This window comes from Macaca mulatta, chromosome 13 (genome assembly GCF_049350105.2).
Source record: "Macaca mulatta isolate MMU2019108-1 chromosome 13, T2T-MMU8v2.0, whole genome shotgun sequence".
Lineage (NCBI taxonomy): Eukaryota > Metazoa > Chordata > Mammalia > Primates > Cercopithecidae > Macaca > Macaca mulatta.
The window spans coordinates 57,156,609-57,175,819 of record NC_133418.1 but is presented as its reverse complement, the minus strand read 5'-3'; the positions used below and the strand labels follow the sequence as shown (position 1 = coordinate 57,175,819).

General features: G+C 40.3%; 1 long non-coding RNA gene across 4 annotated transcripts in view; it reads right to left on the bottom strand.

Annotated features, from left to right (window-relative positions):
• Window positions 1–18,368, bottom strand: part of LOC144333597 (uncharacterized) — an 87,885-nt gene extending 69,517 nt beyond the window's left edge. For 2 of the 4 annotated variants that reach the window (XR_013402438.1, XR_013402441.1), the window contains exons 1-3: window positions 17,140–18,368; window positions 16,481–16,617; window positions 15,636–15,747 (exon numbers count right to left, since the gene is read on the bottom strand). This is a non-coding gene — a long non-coding RNA (uncharacterized LOC144333597). Of the gene's footprint in view, window positions 1–1,231; window positions 1,371–9,248; window positions 9,384–15,635; window positions 15,748–16,480; window positions 16,618–17,139 lie in introns of those variants that run through there. The other 2 variants (XR_013402439.1, XR_013402440.1) reach the window with 2 other exon arrangements.
• Window positions 18,369–19,211: the final 843 nt, after the last annotated feature.

Genomic DNA, 19,211 nt, shown 5'->3' with positions numbered 1-19,211 from the left:
ACATCTTTGCCACTTAGAAATTTCTTCTACCAGATACCCCAAATCATCTCTTTCAAGTTCAAAGTTCCATAGATCTCTAGGGCAGGGACAAAATGCTGCCAGTCTCTTTGCTAAAGCACAACAAGAGTCACCTTTGCTCCAGTTCCCAACAAGTTCCTAATTTCCATCTGAGACCAGCTTAGCCTGGACTTTATTGTCCATATCACTATCACCATTTTGGTCAAAGCCATTCAACAAGTCTCTAGGAAGTCCCAAACTTTCCTGCATCTTCCTGTCTTCTGTGCCCTCCAAATTGTTCCAACCGCTGCCTGTTACCTAGTTCCAAAGTCATTTCCACATTTTTTGATATCTTTAGAGCAGCACCCCACTCCCAGTACCAATTTACTGTATTAGTTTGTTTTCACACTGCTAATAAAGACACACCCAATACTGGGTAATTTATAAGGGAAAAAGGTTTAAGGGACTCACAGTTCCACACGGCTGCGGAGGCTTCACAATGATGGTGGAAGGTAAAGGAGAAGCAAAGTCACATCTTACATTTCAGCTGGCAAGAGAGCATGTGCAGGGGCTCTCCCCTTTGTAAAACCATTAGATCTTGGGAAACTTATTCACTACCATGAGAACAGCATGGGAAAAACCCACCCCCATGATTCAATTACCTCCCACCAGGTCCCTTCCATGACACCTGGGAATTTTGGGAGCTACAATTCAAGATGAGATTTGGGTGGGGACATAGCCAAACCATATTAGTATGTTTTCATACAAAATTTTAAAAAAATTCTAAAGTATACAGATGCTGAATTTTACAACTTCTAAACTCTTGTTCTTACTTTTTTCCTTTTTCTTCTCTCTGGTTACTATAAAAGAAGATGGTCAAATGCTCGTCTTTGGAAACATGATGAAAATACATAGAAACTAGTATCATTCCCACATTCCATCAAAAGAACAAGAGGAAATAATGGCATTTAACACCATTGTGCCAGTTATATGGCAGTGCATCTAGAAATGTCCCATCTTTAGATATGATAATCTGTGTTTCAAGTGCCCTTAACAACACTAAATCAAGACCATTTTTGTCAGTGTTGTACCTCCAGTGTGTTTTCAGAAGAACAGCTAATCTGTATATGTTTCATTAATTTATAAATTATTGAATGTTGATTTAACACAGTTGGTGGATCCCTAAGAAAAGCTTCATTAGAAAATGAAGCTTTTTGGTTGGTAGGTGAGGTGGCTGGTTAAAGGAATCATACAACAATTTAGATGTCTGCCATCAACAGAACATTAAATTTTGAATCAGAGTTAGAAAATTCCAGCTTGGTGTGGCTCAAAGTGGTATTCAGTTTTGAGGTTTGAGGTTTTCCTTGCTCCTGCTGACAAAGAAGAGAAAATCAGAAAAAATAAACACAAAAGAGCATCAACAGCGTCTACTTTGATTCTCTACTTGGGAAAGTGGACATGGCTTGTCTTAGGAGTCAGAAGGGAAGTCCGTTTCATTGTCCCTGGATGTTGGATTGTACTGGGCAGGAAGGGAGTAGCAGGAGCTACAGGAAGGTAGAGGGAGATCTGGTGAACAGCTGCCTAGTTAGGATGTTGCTTTTTGGACCCCCAGTGGGTACTTTGGGCTTAGATAAGCAGAAGAGGTGTCAGGTAGCAACCAAGTCAGTGTGTGCCTCCTGCATTGTCTAAGTGCCTGAGGCGGCTCAGGAAGCTAAGAGGTGCTGCCAGAAATGGTACCTTTTTCCTTGTCAACACAATAACAAACATGAATGCAGCTGAGTAACTGGTTGCAAACAGGAGATCCTGCTCTGCTGGAATCTGAGATGGGGCACGAAACAACCCCCTACTCTGCCTTTTCCTCACCACAGGAGGGCCATAACTGTCTGTGTGTTGAATGCCAGCACACTAGCACCTCTCAGGTAGAGCAAACTACAGTTACCTGTGCTTTTAAACACCAAAATAAAAACACTAAAGACGCCAGCAAGCACAAAGCAAAAGAGCCCCTGAATGCCCCTAGGCTGCCTGTGATTGTCATTTTGAAGGATTGTTATTACTATGTTTTGACGCCAGTGGACATATTGAACTTCTTTCCTTAGTGCCATTGATGTCAGCAGGATCAAAGGTGTGTGTGCGTGTCTGTGTGCCTGCACAGGCATCACAAGAGGTGAGACAGATGAAACAGGAAGAGGGGAGAAAAAAAATGGGCAACTGAAGAAGGAATGAAAGATGAGGGTGGATGGGAGCCCTGATTGGAGGTTATGTGGCTCATGGAAGATGAATCATTCTATAATATAGTTCAAAGAGGGCAATAGCACACGTATCTCCTTCAAAGGCATTCTGCCCCACTGAGCCACATTCTCTGAGCTTATTGAAGTGACTACGAATCCCATTTATTGTGGGCAAGACTGATCCCAGGTATGGAAAATGTAGGCATTGGGTGCAAGTGAGGCCGTGCCTTCAAGCTAGTTTTGAGAGTAGTAACTACAGCAGATGAATCTTTACTCACTATGGTACAGATTTGTCCCTGCATATTGAGTTAAACTTGGCAGGAATGAAGTAGAAGGAGATTTGGTATTTCTTTGTTATCTATTTTGTGCCACGTACGGTGATAAGTTCTGAGGATATAAAGATAAGTAAGAGATTATAGGCCGGTCCTAAGGAAATGTAGCGCTATCCCCTTCAGAATACAATAGAATGTGTTTTATTTTATTTGTATTTATTTATTTTTGAGACGGAGTCTTGTTCTGTTGCCAAGGTTGGAGTGCAGTGGCGTGATCTCGGCTCACTGCAACCTCTGCCTCCTGGGTTCAAGAGATTCTCCTGCCTTAGCCCCCTGAGTAGCTGGGATTACAGGCACCTGCTACCACTCCTGGCTAGTTTCTTTGTATTTTTAGTAGAGATGGGATTTTGCCATGTTGGCCAGGCTGGTCTCCAACTCCTGACCTCAGGTGATCCACCTACCTTGGCCTCCCAAAGTGCTGGGATTAGAGGTGTGAGCCACTCTGGCCGGCCAGATGTGTTTTATAAAAGGTAGGAGAACACATGGCTAAGAGAAGGAACATAAATGAACGATACTCAACCTGAGGAAAGGGACACTTTCTGGGGGAGAGAGCATAAAAATCTTTCCAAAGGAGACTTGAAGAAGACAGGAAAGCAGACTTAACCAGGTTGACAAAGACAGGGGAGTTTTAAGAAGCAGGAATATGCTTTTTCTTACAGCTAACACTTACATACAGTCTGTACCAAAGCTGGCCTAAGCATTTTACAAGTATTAACCTATTTAACTTTACAATAACAATATTACAGAAGAAATAACATCCATGTTCTTGTTTTGTACATAAGGAAAGTGGGGCAGGAAGAGAGTAAGTAATTTGGTCAAGGTCAAACTGCTAATAAGGGAGATAACCAGAATTTTAACCCATGTAGACTGCAGTTAGGGTCCATGCTCTTAACTAAGACCATATACTGCTTTTTTTTTTTTTTCCTAGAAAAAAGGGTATAAAGTTGCAGAGTTTTCGAGTATCTTTCATTCAGTCCAACCAGTGCATTTATGGTGAATAATAATTGTACCAACTACGAACGTTACAAAGATGAACAGGCATAGCTCCTGCTACCAAAGTGCTTAAATGTAATAGAAAGAGACTCTTAAACAGCTAATTTCAATATAATGTGGGATAATGTTTAGATATAATAGCTGATTTTCTCTTCATTCTCTGTCATTTCCTTTTTACTTCATGGCCCCCTTCCTCCCTAAATTAGACATTAGGATTGTTAAAGCAGAAAAGCAGAAAAGACGCTTTTTGAAGACCAAATCCGGAGTCAGCAGGACCTAGCGCCTAGAAGGTACAGCATAAACAACAGGTTTGGAATAATTCAGAATGATGCCAAGTCCAGCTCAGTCCTCCTCCTCCTGCCCCCACAACTACTCCTCTCAATGATATGCGAGGAGAAGAAGGAGATTAAGAGAAAAAGGAAAAGAATTGGAGGCTGGTGTAAGTTCCTGTGAGAGACACTTTGGAAAGATCTAAGGGCAAAGGAACTGCACCTTATTTCCTGGACAATTGGCATTTAGGAGAGAATTCTGAGCAGGAGAAATTAATTTGGCATCATCATCATGTAGCTGGTATTTTAAAGCATGAGGTTGAATGAGATCACCAAAGAAAAGCCCGGGGAGGTGGTAGACCTCTCGTAAACTTTGCACCCAGGTTAGGGTGGATTCAGTAGAGAAGGATGCAAAGGTATCTATGCAGAATGGCGGCAATGTTCTTGCAGATTTTCTCTGCATCCACTGTGTTGCAATGAGAAGCCAAATGCTTCCCATATTCCCCATTACAAGCTACGTGAGGGTAGGGATACTAACTGTTTCATTCATTATTCTAGTCTCAGAGCCTAGAGCCAAAAATATAGTAGATGCCCATAATTGGTTAGGGCAAGCAAACGAATATGCTTCTCCAGGAAGACGCAACAAGGAGAAGGTTGCAGTTTATTAATTCACTTAATAAAGATAATAGTTAGTGATTACTGTTAGTAGGCACTGTTGTAATTGCTTAGATTATATCCATGAGCAAGTAGAAAAAGATTCCTGCCCTCTTGGAGCTTATGAAAAGGGAGACAGACAACAAAAACTAAACCAGAATTGAGTTTACTGTATGTTTCCCCGCAGGATCAGGCTGAAATCAGGAGGACTTTGCCTAAAACTATACCCTTGCCTGATGTCTTCTCCTTACACTCCTGCTCCTCAATGTCCTCAGTTTCTCCTGGAGTGCTTCCTTAATAAATTGTTTGCACACAAATCCTCATCTCAGTGTGTTTGTGGGGAACCTCACCTAAGACAAGAGTTATGCTAGATAAGCTTAGTTGCAGAAAAAAATTAAAATGCATACTTCTTGCATCCTGAGTTTGTAGCTTGAGACTGGTACCTGCTGTGAATATAATGCAGTATATGCTGCAATGAAAATTTGTACAAAGAAATGGCACATGGTATTGTGGGGGATACAGAAAGAGCTTCCTGGAGGATGACTTAGCTGGGTGAAGAGTGGTGAAAAGTCATGCCAAGAAGAAGGGATAGTAAGGGCCTAAGTGCAGAGACAAGAAGGTGTCATGTGTGGGGCCTGCGCCTGGCTCAGTGGGTCTGCTGCAGAGAAAGCAGCACATGGCAGCAGAAAAGCAGGCTTCCCTTAAGGGGAATATGGGGAAGGGGTTTGCAGGAGAGTGAGCAGCAGAAAATTATGTAAAGTGGGCAAAGGATCCTATTGTGAGAGTCTTCCAGGTTAGGAATTTGCATTTCTCCTAAAGGTATTCAGGGCCATAGAAGAGTTTTGTTTTGTTTTGTTTTTAATTCAGTTGTGTAGTCACATGGCACAAAATTTGAAAGCATTAAAGGTTTACAGTTTAAAAGAGAGTCTTCCTCTGTTCTTTCCCTTAGACATGGGAACCACTAATACAAACTTCTTGAGTCTCCTTTGGGAAATATGTTTTATATATATAAACAATATGTCTATATAACTCTGCTTTGTTCACTTGACACTCTAGTATGATGATCTTTGCATATCATTGTAGAGTTTTACGTAGGGGAGTGATATGGTCAGTTGAACATCGCATAAACACTATTACAGCTGCAGCATGCAGAACAGATGGAGAGGGGAACAAGGCAAGATATGACCAGTGTTTGACATAACATAGGAGCAATATAACTGAGAGAAAATGAAGATTTTAAAATTAGCCATTTTAATCAAATAACCATCCACTATTGATTTAGTGCACCTCTTCTAAATAACTCAGAGCATCTTCATCCACAATCCCTCTATTCTCAAACTACATTGTGACCACCTGAGAAAAGACACTTGAGCTTACAGTTTGCAGATGGAAGAAACAAGGTACATAAAGAGGTAACTTCAGGCTACTTTGATTCTGGTTCTAATATTCTCTCCCCTGATTATCTTAACTCCACACTTTTGATGGTCCAAATCGTCAGCACAATAAACAAGCAAGCGTCATGGTGAACTAGGAGAACCAGTTACTGTACCAGTAAAATAATGATCTAAGAACTCCCAGAAAGTGGAGAATAATTTTTTTGTTCTGATGCTTACAAAGCCTTTAGAGACCCTCAGGTAACACAAAGTATTATTAAGTTAGAAACATTTCAAATAAGTATTTTCTGAAGCAAAAGAGAAACTAGACACAGGGCAGACTCTCCTGCTGAAGGTTTTCTGAACAATTACCTTCATTCCGCTTAATGTCACCCAAACCCAGTGCTCGGGGCACATGCAATAATCATGATAGATTTCCTTGTTTGGAGGTAGACATGGAAAGCCTTAGTAGGCAGACTTCTCAGGTGGTCTCCACTGATACCCATCTCCTGGTATTTGTGCCCTGGTGGAATTTCTTCCCCCTGAGGGTAGGCTGGACCTAGTGACTTGCTTCTAATAAACACAATAAGGCAAAAGTGATAGGCTGTCACTTCTGTGACTACGTTACAAAAGATTGCGACTTCCATCTTGCTAACAAATTTTCCTTATTGTCTTTATATTAGTCTGTTCAGGCCGCTATAACAGAATACCACAGACTGGGTGGTTTACAAACAACAGAAATTTAGCTCTCACAACTCTGGAGGCTAGAAATCCAAGATCAAGGTTCTGGCAGATTCAGTGTCTGGTGAGGGCTAGACATACTCAGGTTCATAGATAGCCATCTTCTTGCTGTGTCCTAACACAGCAGAAGAAAGAAACAGCTCACTGGGGTCCCTTTTATAAGGGCATTCATCCCATTCATGAGGGCTCCTCCCTCATAACCTAATTATCTGCCAAAGGCCTTACCTCCTAATACTATCACATTGGGGATTGGGTTTCACCACATGCATTTGGGGAAAACATAAACATTCATTCTATAGCAGTCTTCAGAGTTTGCCTATTTGGATGAAGGAAGCTGCCATGTTGGAGAGGTCCACACAGCAAATAATGGAGGGTGGCCTGCAGTCAACAGCTGGCAAGGAACTGAAGCCTTCAGTACAATGCCCGTATGGAAACTGAGTCCTAACATCAACCATGAGAGTGGCTTTGGATGCACATCCTTTCTCAATCCTGGCTTCAGATGAGAATGCAACCCCTAGACTAAAACCTTGATTGCAAACTTGTAAAAAACTATGATGCCAAAGACCCAGCTAAGCTGTGCCTGGATTCCTGAACTACAGAAACTGTGAGATCGTAAACGTGTATCATTTTAAGCTGCTAAATTTTGGCATAATTTGTTTCACAGTAATAGCTAATTAATACAAAAGCAAGGTCAGTGTGAATGCAAAAATTAAATCATTATGACTTACATACATAGAACCATGTTATGCTGTTACACATAGCATGCACCCTTCTCATGAACTGGACAGTATAACTTAACTAGAGTGCATACTTGACTGATACTTAGATATAGGTCACTCCGCAATTCACAGTCCTCTCTTTACCCCTACAGCTTCTTGTGATGATCCCTTGCATGTTTTTCAGGTCTTACCTCTTGATTCAAGATCTTTTCAGGAGAACACTGGGGAAGCTGGTAGCACCCCGGTGGCATGAATAGGAAAGAAAAGATGCTAGACTGAATGCTTAAAGCACGCGACACAGAGGCAGAGCTGTCAGCAACTCCAACATCACAGGATTTAACATTAGGGCTTATAAGAACCTTAAGCAGCCCTACAAAAGCCCTAAATAGCAGCAGAAATATTGAAGTTGGGGAATATATGTAGTTAATCGTGACAGATAATGTCTTAAAGGGATCCTAATTTACTTGGGAGATGGGATGAGAGACTATTAGGCTCAGAAATTTTCTCTTTATTTTATTCCAGATGTTTTCAACCTGTCTTCACTTGAAGTTGATAAGTCTATTTCTAATGAGCATTGACCTCTGGAATTTGAGAAGATGACAGAGAATTAAAAATCAAAGCTTCTGCTCTTTCTGATGCTCTATTGGTGAAGACAGGGTGCATATGAAAAGGATCTACAAATACTGTTCTAATTTCACGAAGGTGGTAAACATACAGTGTTCACTACTTATATGCAACCAGTTAGACTCTCTGTTCATAAACAATTGTAAAAGAAATCTTCATTTAAAACGTTTTTTTCATAAAAGTAATTGCATCTGTGGCCTCTTTTTTGCCTGGCTATTGGAAAATTTAGTAACAGCCATTATTGGAGCCTTCTTTTTCAAGGATTGCTGCAGAATTTCACCAAAAAGATGAACAAAAGGCCTCTTACCCTGAGCACAGCATAGCTGTTGCTGATTCCTTACTGCTCAGGCCTGCGGTGGCCCTTTGAGTATGGGGTGTGGGTTTAAGGTAGATGTAGAAATTTCAGGGAACCTCAACTAGTAAGCAGAAGACAGAAGTCCAGGCCTTCTTTGTCCATCACTTACAGTGTTCCTCACCCTTTTTAAGGCCCTGTTTCTCTTTCTGTAAAATTGAGGACAAATACATTTGTATTCCAACTGCCTCATGAATAGTCAAATAGGTGGTTTTCCCTCACTTCCATACTTAGCAAATCAAAAAAGTATGAAAAGTATACTTTTCAAAACGAGTTCTCGTGTCTTCCTCCTGGGAGGGAGACTGGTCAGGAATTTCTGTGCAACTAGGCCACGGCCGCAGGAGATTCATCCAAGTTCACACGCAGGAGGTCCCCAGCCAAGCCAGGGTTAACATCACGATACTTAATCCAGTGTTCTTTCTACTGCACTGTGCTGCCAGAACAGTAGTCACCAATTGCGACACTCCCAAATCAACGTTAAACTGTGCATAAAGCAACAGCACTGATTATGGGCTATGCTGTTATTTCAGGGGTACCATATCTAGTTGGAGAAGGGCTATATATGTCTAGGTAAGGAATTGAGACTAACGAGACAGCAGAAAACAGAGGTAGGCTTTTGTGTTTGGTTGATAGCGATGGATTCTACTGTACCTTTGTTTTTAATATTGGATCTTTCCCTGCAAATGCATGGATACAGCACAGAAACATCTATTACCTGTTTCTGAAACATCATCAAAAGCCCCATGGGCAGCAGAGTATAATGCAATGTGCCAACATGACAAGTGTGAAGTGTGTCAAGTCAGGGAACACCATAAATCCTCTATTCAATTCTCAAAGAATGTGATACACAAATGTCCATTCATCTTGCTCTCTTACACTTCCACCATTTTCCAAGGAGGCATCTGATAGGCTAGTGAGGATCCCCTCTGTGCTGAGCTCCTGAGGGCAAGACTCATGAGCCATTTGGCTGTCTCTAAAATTATTACATCCAAGCACTCAGGGAAAATAGGAACCTAAGGTAGCATACCACACCTTGCTACTATCATTTGTCAAAAACTGGCACCAGGTAGAAATGACACAGGATAACAAGTCCAGAAGCATCTAGAACAAACAAGAAGGATTCATCATTGAAGACAGGCAGAAAACACTACCTCCCCCCCACCATCCATCCTTATATCAATTATGCTTGTACAGACTCATATTCCCAAGGACTAAACAAGTACGGGTTCATATTCCCAAGGCCTAGAAAAAAAAAATCAGTTAGACTTTAAAAATTAGATTAAATTTTAAATAGAAACCAGACCTAAGAAAAAAATTAAGTGCATTGTATTCTGCCTCTTTGTTTGTTCCTCATTAAGTATAGGTTTTCAAGAAAAAAAAGTAAGTTAATGAGGGGAAAGCTCAGTATTTGACTGCAGAAAATATATGTACCCTTCTCCCTGCTTTGACAACATCAGAAGAGGTGAAGAGAGGTGTCAGCGATGTTCAAGAGAGGGGAAGGGGTCAGCCCAGCAAGAACTGGAAAGATGATCAAGAGGAAGAAGTGCTCTAAGCCTAGAGAATGGGAAAAATTTGAAAACAACAGCTAAAGTTTATGAAGTGCTCCCCAGGTGCCAGGACTTACTATATTTTTAAAATGTATTATCTCAATCTAATCTCACCAAAACTCTACATGGATAGTACTATTATTATTCCATTCATAGGTGAAGGAAACTGAAGCACAGGAAAGTTAAGTGACTTGTAGGTTAAATATCTGAATTCAAGCAGCCTGCCCTAGAGGCCACAGTGTGAACAATAAAAGCCAGTGGTTCTCAGTCTTATTCTTCCATCAGAAGCTCTGGAGGGCTTGTTAAAATCCAGCCCTAGAGTTTTTAATTCAATAAATAAGACCTGGGAGTTTGTCTTTCTAACAAGTCCTTATATGACGCCAATGCTGCTGGTCCAGGGGCCACAGTTTAAGAAACATTGCATTTAGCTATATTGTCCTTTTAACAGGGAAGCAGTCTAGTCGAAGGGAACAACATTAGCAAATGAATAGATTAAAAACAAAACAAGTCAGGTAATAATAAAGAAGTGTGTCTAACTATGGCAATCATGTTGGTGACTCCAGTTTAAAAAAATAAAATAAAACAATGTCGTAGCCAAGACTTGGAAATCCTGACATGAATATTGCAGTATATAGACAGCCATGCCATCCTTTTTATACATAAAGGATGTATAAAACTTTGGGGACCTACAAAAGAGGTAAGAACAAGCAAACTTTTACAGGTAAGGCAAGACAGATGGCTGCATCTTTAAAATCTATTGGCATACATTAACCATGAGTATGCTTAAGTCAAAAGGAAAGATGAAAAGAACACTTTGATGCTCATGTGGCATAAAATCACACATTATATCTATATCCCAGACAGCTTTCTAAAGAAAAACAAACAAAAAACAGAAAGCACCCTCCCAAAACAGTAAGCAATATGGATCACTTTCTCCAACTCCATGTCAAAATTTGACCATTTTAAGTTTAGGAGTCTAGTGGAATCCATTGTCTTTGGAATCAAGTTACAAGAGTCAACTGAGACCTTCAGAAAAAAATTTTCACTTTTGGATTACAAAGAGACACATTTAAACAGAGATGTTTCTCTCAAAAATTAAAAAAAAAAATGAATGCTAGTAAAATATTTTTTTAAATGCAAAGTGCTTTCTGTAGTAACTGAAAGTCCCCCAACCCTGGATACTATTATTTTTCACTGATAATTTTGACATAGAAAGTCATGTGCAAAATAAAATCATTCACCTAAGCCTTCTTTGGACACCTTCTACATCAAAGCCAAGAGGACACAAGGTGTCTTGGGCATCATGACTATCATGATGAGGCTTAGAGCCTATTGAAAGACTTTACATTTTAATTTATGTGTGTGAATACATCGCTATGATTCTCTCCCAAAATGTCTTAGTTTTAGCCAATCATGAAGGTGCACGAAACCCAGAAGATGGTATAAAACATTTCTTTACCTTTCCCATTGAACCCCGTATTAGCTCATGTAAAGCCTACTCAGTGTGGTGGACTCTTTTCTCTTAGTTGAGAAGGGATGAAAGATGTAAATGAAGGGAGAAGAAAAATTTTATACAAAGTAAAATATAGTAAGTACTATGCACACCGCTCAGACAATCATAAGTACATAGGAACTCAGAGGACAGCGATATCACTGGAAATCTCATTAAGCTTTTTTGAGATGCTCTGGATTTTAGATTTGAAAGAAGAATGAGAGAGAACAATAGAGAGGGAACGTTCCAGGAAGGAGGGTGTTTCTGAACAAATGCTGAGCAACAAGACTTTCAATCTAGGATATGCCATTATGGAGAAGGTAGTAAGCGCATTAATGTGATGGAGACAGCAACGATACAAGTAGGGAAAACACCTGGGACAAGGATAGAAAAGTATTCTTAGGCTTATCAGGGAGGGATGGGGGTGTCACACCAAGAGTAACCGTTAGAGGCAATGGGAAGCCATTGAAGAAATTGAAAGGAGTGACATGAAAAAAGCAACGGTTTAAACAGACAAAATGGCAGCATTTCATTGCATATGTCCAAGGGTAAACCATCGGCTAGGAAACCACTGCAACAGTCCAGATGTGAAGCAACAAAGACTCAAACTAAAGTCAGGCCACTGGTAATATAAAGGAAGGGATGACTGTAGGTTCAGAAATAAGGAGAAATCCTTGTCCTGGCTATGACTGTGGTTGAGGTAGGAATAGCCAAGTAATGATGTCAAGCTTCTCAGTCTTGGTGTCTGGCCAGAAACAGTAATTGAGGCCTACATGGGTTAAAAAACTTGACCAGGCTCATGTTTCATTGATGGCAAGGTTGCATTTAGATATATGGGATCTCAGTTTAGTCTTCCTTCCAGTACATCATGCCACCTCATGCATATTCATACAAAGCTTTTGAGTCTTGACATTTCATCACACCATGATAACTCTAAAATCATGCAGCACATGTAGCAAATAACTCTAAAATCATGTGGCACAACAGCAACAACAAAAAAGCAGTATTTTTCTATCTCCCAATTTTTCATTGAAATAAGGACATTTTAATTAATTAATTAATTAATTATTATTTTTTTTGAGATGCAGTCTCACTCTTTCACCCAGGCTGGAGTGCAGTGGCACCATCTCGGCTCACTGCAAGCTCTGCCTCCCAGGTTCACGCCTTTCTCCTGCCTCAGCCTCCCGAGTAGCTGAGACTACAGGCACCCAACACCACACTTGGCTAATTTTTTTGTATTTTTAGTAGAGACAGGGTTTCACCATGTTAGCTAGGATGGTTTCGATCTCCTGACCTCGTGATCTGCCCACCTCGGCCTCCCAAAGTGCTGGGATTACAGGCGTGAGCCACCACACCTGGCCGAGCACATTTTATAAGAAATTTTTCCAAATTCTAGTATGATTATTTATAATGTCATAATTACAGATTTTTTTTCTAAGTAGAAATTCTGTATGGTAACCCATTCCCTAGAGAGAGTAACCTCTCCCAACTCCTCATTCTTCATAGATTCAAAGGTTCTTGAGAGCAGGGTTCCTCAACCTTCACACTACTGACATTTTGGCCTGGATGACTCTTTGTTCTATGTGTGGGGCAGGCATTGCAGAATATTTAGCAGCATCCCTGGCTCTACCCACTAGATGCCAGTAGCAACCATCCACCCCTAGTTGTTACAGCCCCAAATGTCTCCAGACATTGTCAAATGTCCTTTGGGGAACAAAATCACTTCCATTTGAGAATCTCTGCCTTAGAGGTATTTTATAAAACTTATATCAATGAACCTATCATTTCCATTCAACAACTCTCCTAAATTCTGTCTTTGGATGGTGGTTCTCTTGTATGTGTGGGTGGGGGTGTTGGAGGAGGGCTGGAAAGATAAGACTCAATCACCAGTTGCCAAGTTTCACTTTAAACTTCCCCTTCATGGGGTATCACTGCATCTGGAGCCAAATGGAAGGGGACTTGCTTAAATGGAGCCCAAAAGTCTTCTGTGGTCTTTAAGAAACACGTGGCAACAAAGTGCTTTCCATGAACCCACTTTTCACTTAGAGTCAACTAAATTCTTTTTTAGCTATTTAGAAGAGATCTGGTATCTCAAAACAAACAAAATTGCAACCATCTTCAGCAAAAGTTAATATCTGAGTTATAAGCCCTCTAGAGGAGGGGACAAAGCTGAGTTCCCTCTCCAGAATGACCCTGGACTATAAGCCAAGACCAAGGCTATGGCCCTTTAATCTGAGAAGGACATGCCTCTTACCATACTCTGATCATCTGCCTCATATAGGCAGGCCTGCGAGGGAACAAAGTAACTGACGAGACATAATGTGCCATCAATGATACATTCTACAGCTTTATCTTTCAGATTCATCAGGAATTGAGTAAGAAAAAGGGACCTGTTATGTTTAATCATAAACTGACAAGACATTTGTATTTATGTGGCAAGAAGTTACATCTGCCAACCAGGCTCCTGTCTTCCTTAAGTAAAAGCTTCATGTCAGCTCTTCTGTTTACTCAATCGTCGGCTGCTTTCTGGTCTCACTTGCTTTACTATATATTTATATTGAAAGAATACATTCTCAGCAGCTTTTAGGCTCTTAAATGCATTTCAAGAGAAGACCAAGTCCAATCACTGTTACTTAATTAACACAATTGTGAAGACTTCAATCTAGCCACACAATAGCTTTCCTGACCTTGCAGAAGGAGGCAGGACTTCATTATTGAGTATATTGTTTCCTATAAACATATAAAACCCCTACAATAACAATCCCATCAGCCGAAATGAAGTTATCTGAGAACAGAATTAAACTCTAAATGACCTTTTGCTCTACTCCGTAGCCCCCTATTAATAATTTCTAATCTAATCAGTGTGGATAAATGCACTAAGGCTGGTCATGCCAGGCACTGGGCCAGCCCGGCCAATTGCCGTCCATCTGATTCATTCCAGTCCAGAGCTTGTCTGGAAAAGACGCATCCCTCGCTGAGAGGCCACTGCCTGATTTCCTCTTTTGTTATCTTTTAGCAGCAAAGTCATGTCCTTGTAACTGATAGACACGTTTCTTTGTAAATAACCCTGGAGTGACTGATAGAGCTTTTGCCAGACAAAGGCAGCAAATAGCAAGGCATTACTCATGCCAAGCCAGAGAACACTGTGTCACGGCTGACAAATTTATGGGAGATATGAGCTCACCTCTTGCACAAATATATACTTTCCTGGCAAATTCATCACATGCTTTAATGGCCCCATACTGCATTTGTCAGCTGTCTGTCCCTGTGCCTTGTTGCCTTTGGTTTCCTGTCAAGGATTGTTTGTTGAAATCATCTTACAGCCCCATTCTTCAGCAGTGAGACCCAAGAAAGATCAATGATGACACCTGTATTGATAATATTTTACATTCAACTATTTGGCTGATAAATCATTTTAACAATGCTGATATGTTTATTGAGTGTCTGCCGGCATCACAATTATATGGAAAGCGATGCCAACTTAAATCTTTGCTTTGTTGGTCTGGTTTTTATTTCTTTCTTTTCATTTTCCCATAATTAAGTGTGCCATAGTACAGGTTTTACTTCCCCATGTCAATCGAGAGCAAGTGAAAACAGGCGAAAGGGTGACCTTGCGTTTCCACTCATTGGTCTGTTTTTTAAAAAGGAAAGAATGGCAGCCTGGTGGATATTGCTGGTTAAAAAGGTAGTTATTAGAAGGGAGAACCAGGGTGTTTAGGGTTCTGGTAATGTTCTGTTTTGTGACCTGGGTATTGGGTTCAAAGATATGGTCATTTGTGAACATTCTTTCAATTCTATGTTATAATATGTGCATTTTTCTGCACATACATTATAGTTTAATAAAAAGTTGAACAAAGATCAGCAAACGGATTACATATACACAGGCACACACACATTATGAATACACAGGCTCAGAGTCAGTGTTTTCTACCTTGAGGCTTTATATTACCTACAATCCCTTAGGCTTCTCCCTGGAAATCTCACCCATCTAACATGGAAATTACATCCAATAAGCATTTTATAATTGATCCTCTTAGCATCATCTCCACAGAATTTCAAAGAAAATCTTAGGGTTCTCAAATTTCTTAGACTTTACCTCCTCTTTAGGACACTTTTGACATGGACTCCTGGGTCTCTATGAAAAAATGGAAAGAGACCAAGGCATCAATAAAAAGAGATAAAATTCCCCCTTGGTTTCTTACTCAAATTAACTTTGACTCAAGTCACATGCTCAGTCTATGTGTATGGAGACATTCAGATGCAGGTAAACATTCAGACGAAAAGTGAAAAATCCAACCACCTGAATTGACTTACCTGTTGTTGGTGACACCTGTATGTATGGGCTTTTTGGAAGCCCTCAACAGACATTCACTTTCTTGTCTTTGGGCAGAACTGTATCATATGGCACCTCCAGTTGCAAGGACATCTGGAAGACAGAATATTTAGCTTTTTCAGCCTCTGTATTAGAGACTGGTAATGAGATCCCCTTTGGGAATGAGCGATGAATTGGCCAAATCATAGTTCTAACTAGATAAGTGAAAGCCACAGCAGTCCAGGTGAAATGGAGATACAGGAAAGTCCAGGGCAGAGTTGTTTACATCAGTGGTTTCAACCTTGGATGCTCATTGTAATCACCCGGGTATCACCCTCAGCAATTCTAATTTAATTGGCCTTGGGTGTGGTCCAGCATCAGGATCTTTAAAAGCTACTGTAAGGGATTCTAATGCACAGCCAAGGTTGAGAGCTACTGGCTTAAACAGATAAATATCAAGACTTATATCCTCAAAGAAAATAGCAAAGGTATTAGATATCTCACCAGCTATTATATCAAAGATTAAACAAAGGCTTTTAAGAGCTTATATCTGGAAAAGGAGTGAGAGTCTAGAAAAAAAGTATCCCCGATTTTGCAAACACTTGAGTGACAAACGGGCATTAGAACATGAACAAGTTGATTTTTAAAGTAATACGTTGATTAATTAACCCTTACTCAATCTAATAGTTGGAAATATTCATAGAAAAAGCAGGCAGTCTCATCTGTGTAATTAACTGGAAATACATCTCAGCTGCACCCCTTCCCAGTGGGGGTATAGTGTAAATATTGACCTCTCGTAAAGTCTCAGTTTTCCCACTTATAAAATGGAGGAAATGATTGAACTTACCTCAAAAGCCTTTTTGTAAGGAATGACTGAGATAATCTGGATGAAAGGGTTAAATGTCTGGCACGTAGTAACAGCTCAATATCATCATTGTTCTTGGTCTCCCATTCAGCAAGCTCATTTACAAGCATTCATGTCACCTACAAAGAATTAGCAAGAATTGGGTCTGAAAAACACCAAGGTGACAATTTAATTACTGTTATATGAGACTTGATCAACTACTATTCAACTGTCCAGGGGTGAAGTATTGTAAAAGAGATATAAATGCTGCTTGAGAGACTTACGTTAGATATGATTTTAAAAAAAAATAGTTAACTATGAAGGCAATAAAACATGGTAAAACGTTAGTTGAAAAAGCAATGGTTTCTCCTCAGAAAGTCTGCTTTAATAGGAGATATTTTCATATTTCTAGAATAGTCTAAGCCATAGTGTGGTAAATAAATTAGCTTTCAACATCCTTTTTGGTCTTTATGACTCAATCATTACGACTCAAAGATATAAACTTTGGAAGATGAAATTCAGATTTCAGTTGAGAAGCAATGCTGTTTCACTTCCCTGAGAGAATGGTCTGGCTTGTGAAATACTACAGAAAAAGCTGTATTTTCTCCAGAAAATGAAAGGTAAATCATTTTGGCCTGAGTAAATCAAGGCAGAAAACTCACCCCCATGAAAGCTGCAGCTCTGAGAGTGCGGGCAGGGTGAGTGTCACAGGTTTAGGATGCTTGGCCTGCCCTTGGGACCCCAGCTCCTCCTTTCCAGCATGTTGCGGTCCAGAGTTCAGTTCATACCATCCCAGATGATTTGGGGGTTTGCTTCCTCACTTCAGGCACTCTTTAAATAAGAGGGCTTGTCAGTGGCTCTTCCATCTGGCAGAGAGTGGGTACTCAATAAATATTTGTTGAATGAGCCTGATCATTCTGATGAAAAGAGACCCCTTTGTTCTTTTGGGCCATTGGGTTTACCATTTACTAAACGGCCTGTGGCTTCCTGGTCTGACAAATTTATAGCACCTGTTTATGTCTTTCTCACCCACAGGCTTCAACAGAATACCTGTGGCTGCACTTACAAAAGGCAGCCAGAAGGACCCGTCCATTCTGGAAAGTACCTTTGGTCTGAAAGGTACAAATCAGAACTTTCACCACATTCCATCTGGCACTCACTGGTGGCGCCAACACCTCGAAAACCCTGCCGGGGCCATTTGTCACCATGTGGACACAGACAGACCACCAGTGAAAGTGGAATTTTTGAATGAGCTTGAATGACCTGCCTATATGTGTAGACAGCCATGGTCACTTTTTCTCCGTAGGATTAGATGTGCTGATTCTAATGTGGTTCACATTAGGCTATTTTCTTTTAAAAGTGAAATTTCTTTTGGAAACCTGGACATTTCTAAGATGACTTCACATCCATTCACTCTTCTTGCCTTCCAAAACAGCTGCTCACAATCTGAATATTAGATAACACATAGCAAAAACAAACCTCTGTTATTATTATTACTACTATATTATTAGGTTTCTGTAGAATCCCAAGGAATTCTGTAGATAATGTAGAGTAAGCTATTAGAAGGAAATCATTATTTTCAATGTGGTTCATCCCATGGAGTATGGATTGAGAATCCCAGCTCTGTCTTTCCTGGAAATGGATGCTAGTTCTTCAGAACAGTGAGTCTTCTTCAAACAGCATAAAATAATCATTATGACGTAATCAGCAGTAGGAATAAATGTGTTACACTCTTGTCATTTTTCCCTAGTGCATTTCCAGGTCTCTATCAGCAGAATTGGAATTACTTCATCATTTTCAGCATTTCTTTTTCCTTTCCAGCATTTACTGCAGAAAAAATATGGGGCTTGCTGGTAGTATTCCCAGGTGACAAATGTGCACCCAACACCCTACAGAAAATAAGAACCATAAAATAATTAATTATTCTATTGTAACTCCTGCCTGGAAAACAGCTGGTATTTAACATCACATTATGCTTCATGTGGAGTGTTGTGAGTCATCTTCCTTATGCACAGATCTTGTCTCCTCATTTAGATAACAAGCTCCCTGAGGGAGGGGAGACCACCATTTATTGCGAGCAAACCTTAGCCCATTACATATTTTATTCTCTGTATTACCCACACCCCATTGAGGTCTTTACAGATGAGGGAAGTGTGGGAGGTTTGAGTCATTCTTCCAAATGCACACAGCAACTGGGTAACATTTGGCCCCACCCTCAGGTTGGGCTTGTCAGTGGAAGTTTGCTCAGCAACAGAGACCATCATCAATAATCGTGCTGAAGAGATTAGTATTATGAGCCTGGTATTACCAGAATGTTTGTTACATGAGTACTCCTGAGACTTCTGGAGTCAACTGTAAGAATAGCCTTGGAGCTTGCAGTGAGCCGAGATCAAGATCATACGCTAGCACTCCAGCTTGGGCGACGGAGCGAGACTCCATCTCAAAACAACAACAACAAAAAAAAACAAACAAAAAAAGACTAGCCTCAACTTTAAATATCAATGTTGTCTCAAGCCCCGATTCAACATATTTTGAAAAACCCAGTGTTCTCCCTTCCTATCCCAGTATTAATTGACTAATTTAAACTAAAAATATATTGGGTGCCTTTTGTGTGCCAGGCATTATACTATTTGTTTAGGAGAGAGTGCGAAACAAGACAGAGGAAGTCTCTACTCACATTGAGCTTTCATTCCAGCGGAGCAGTATGTTATCTATTATGGCATAACAAAGCACC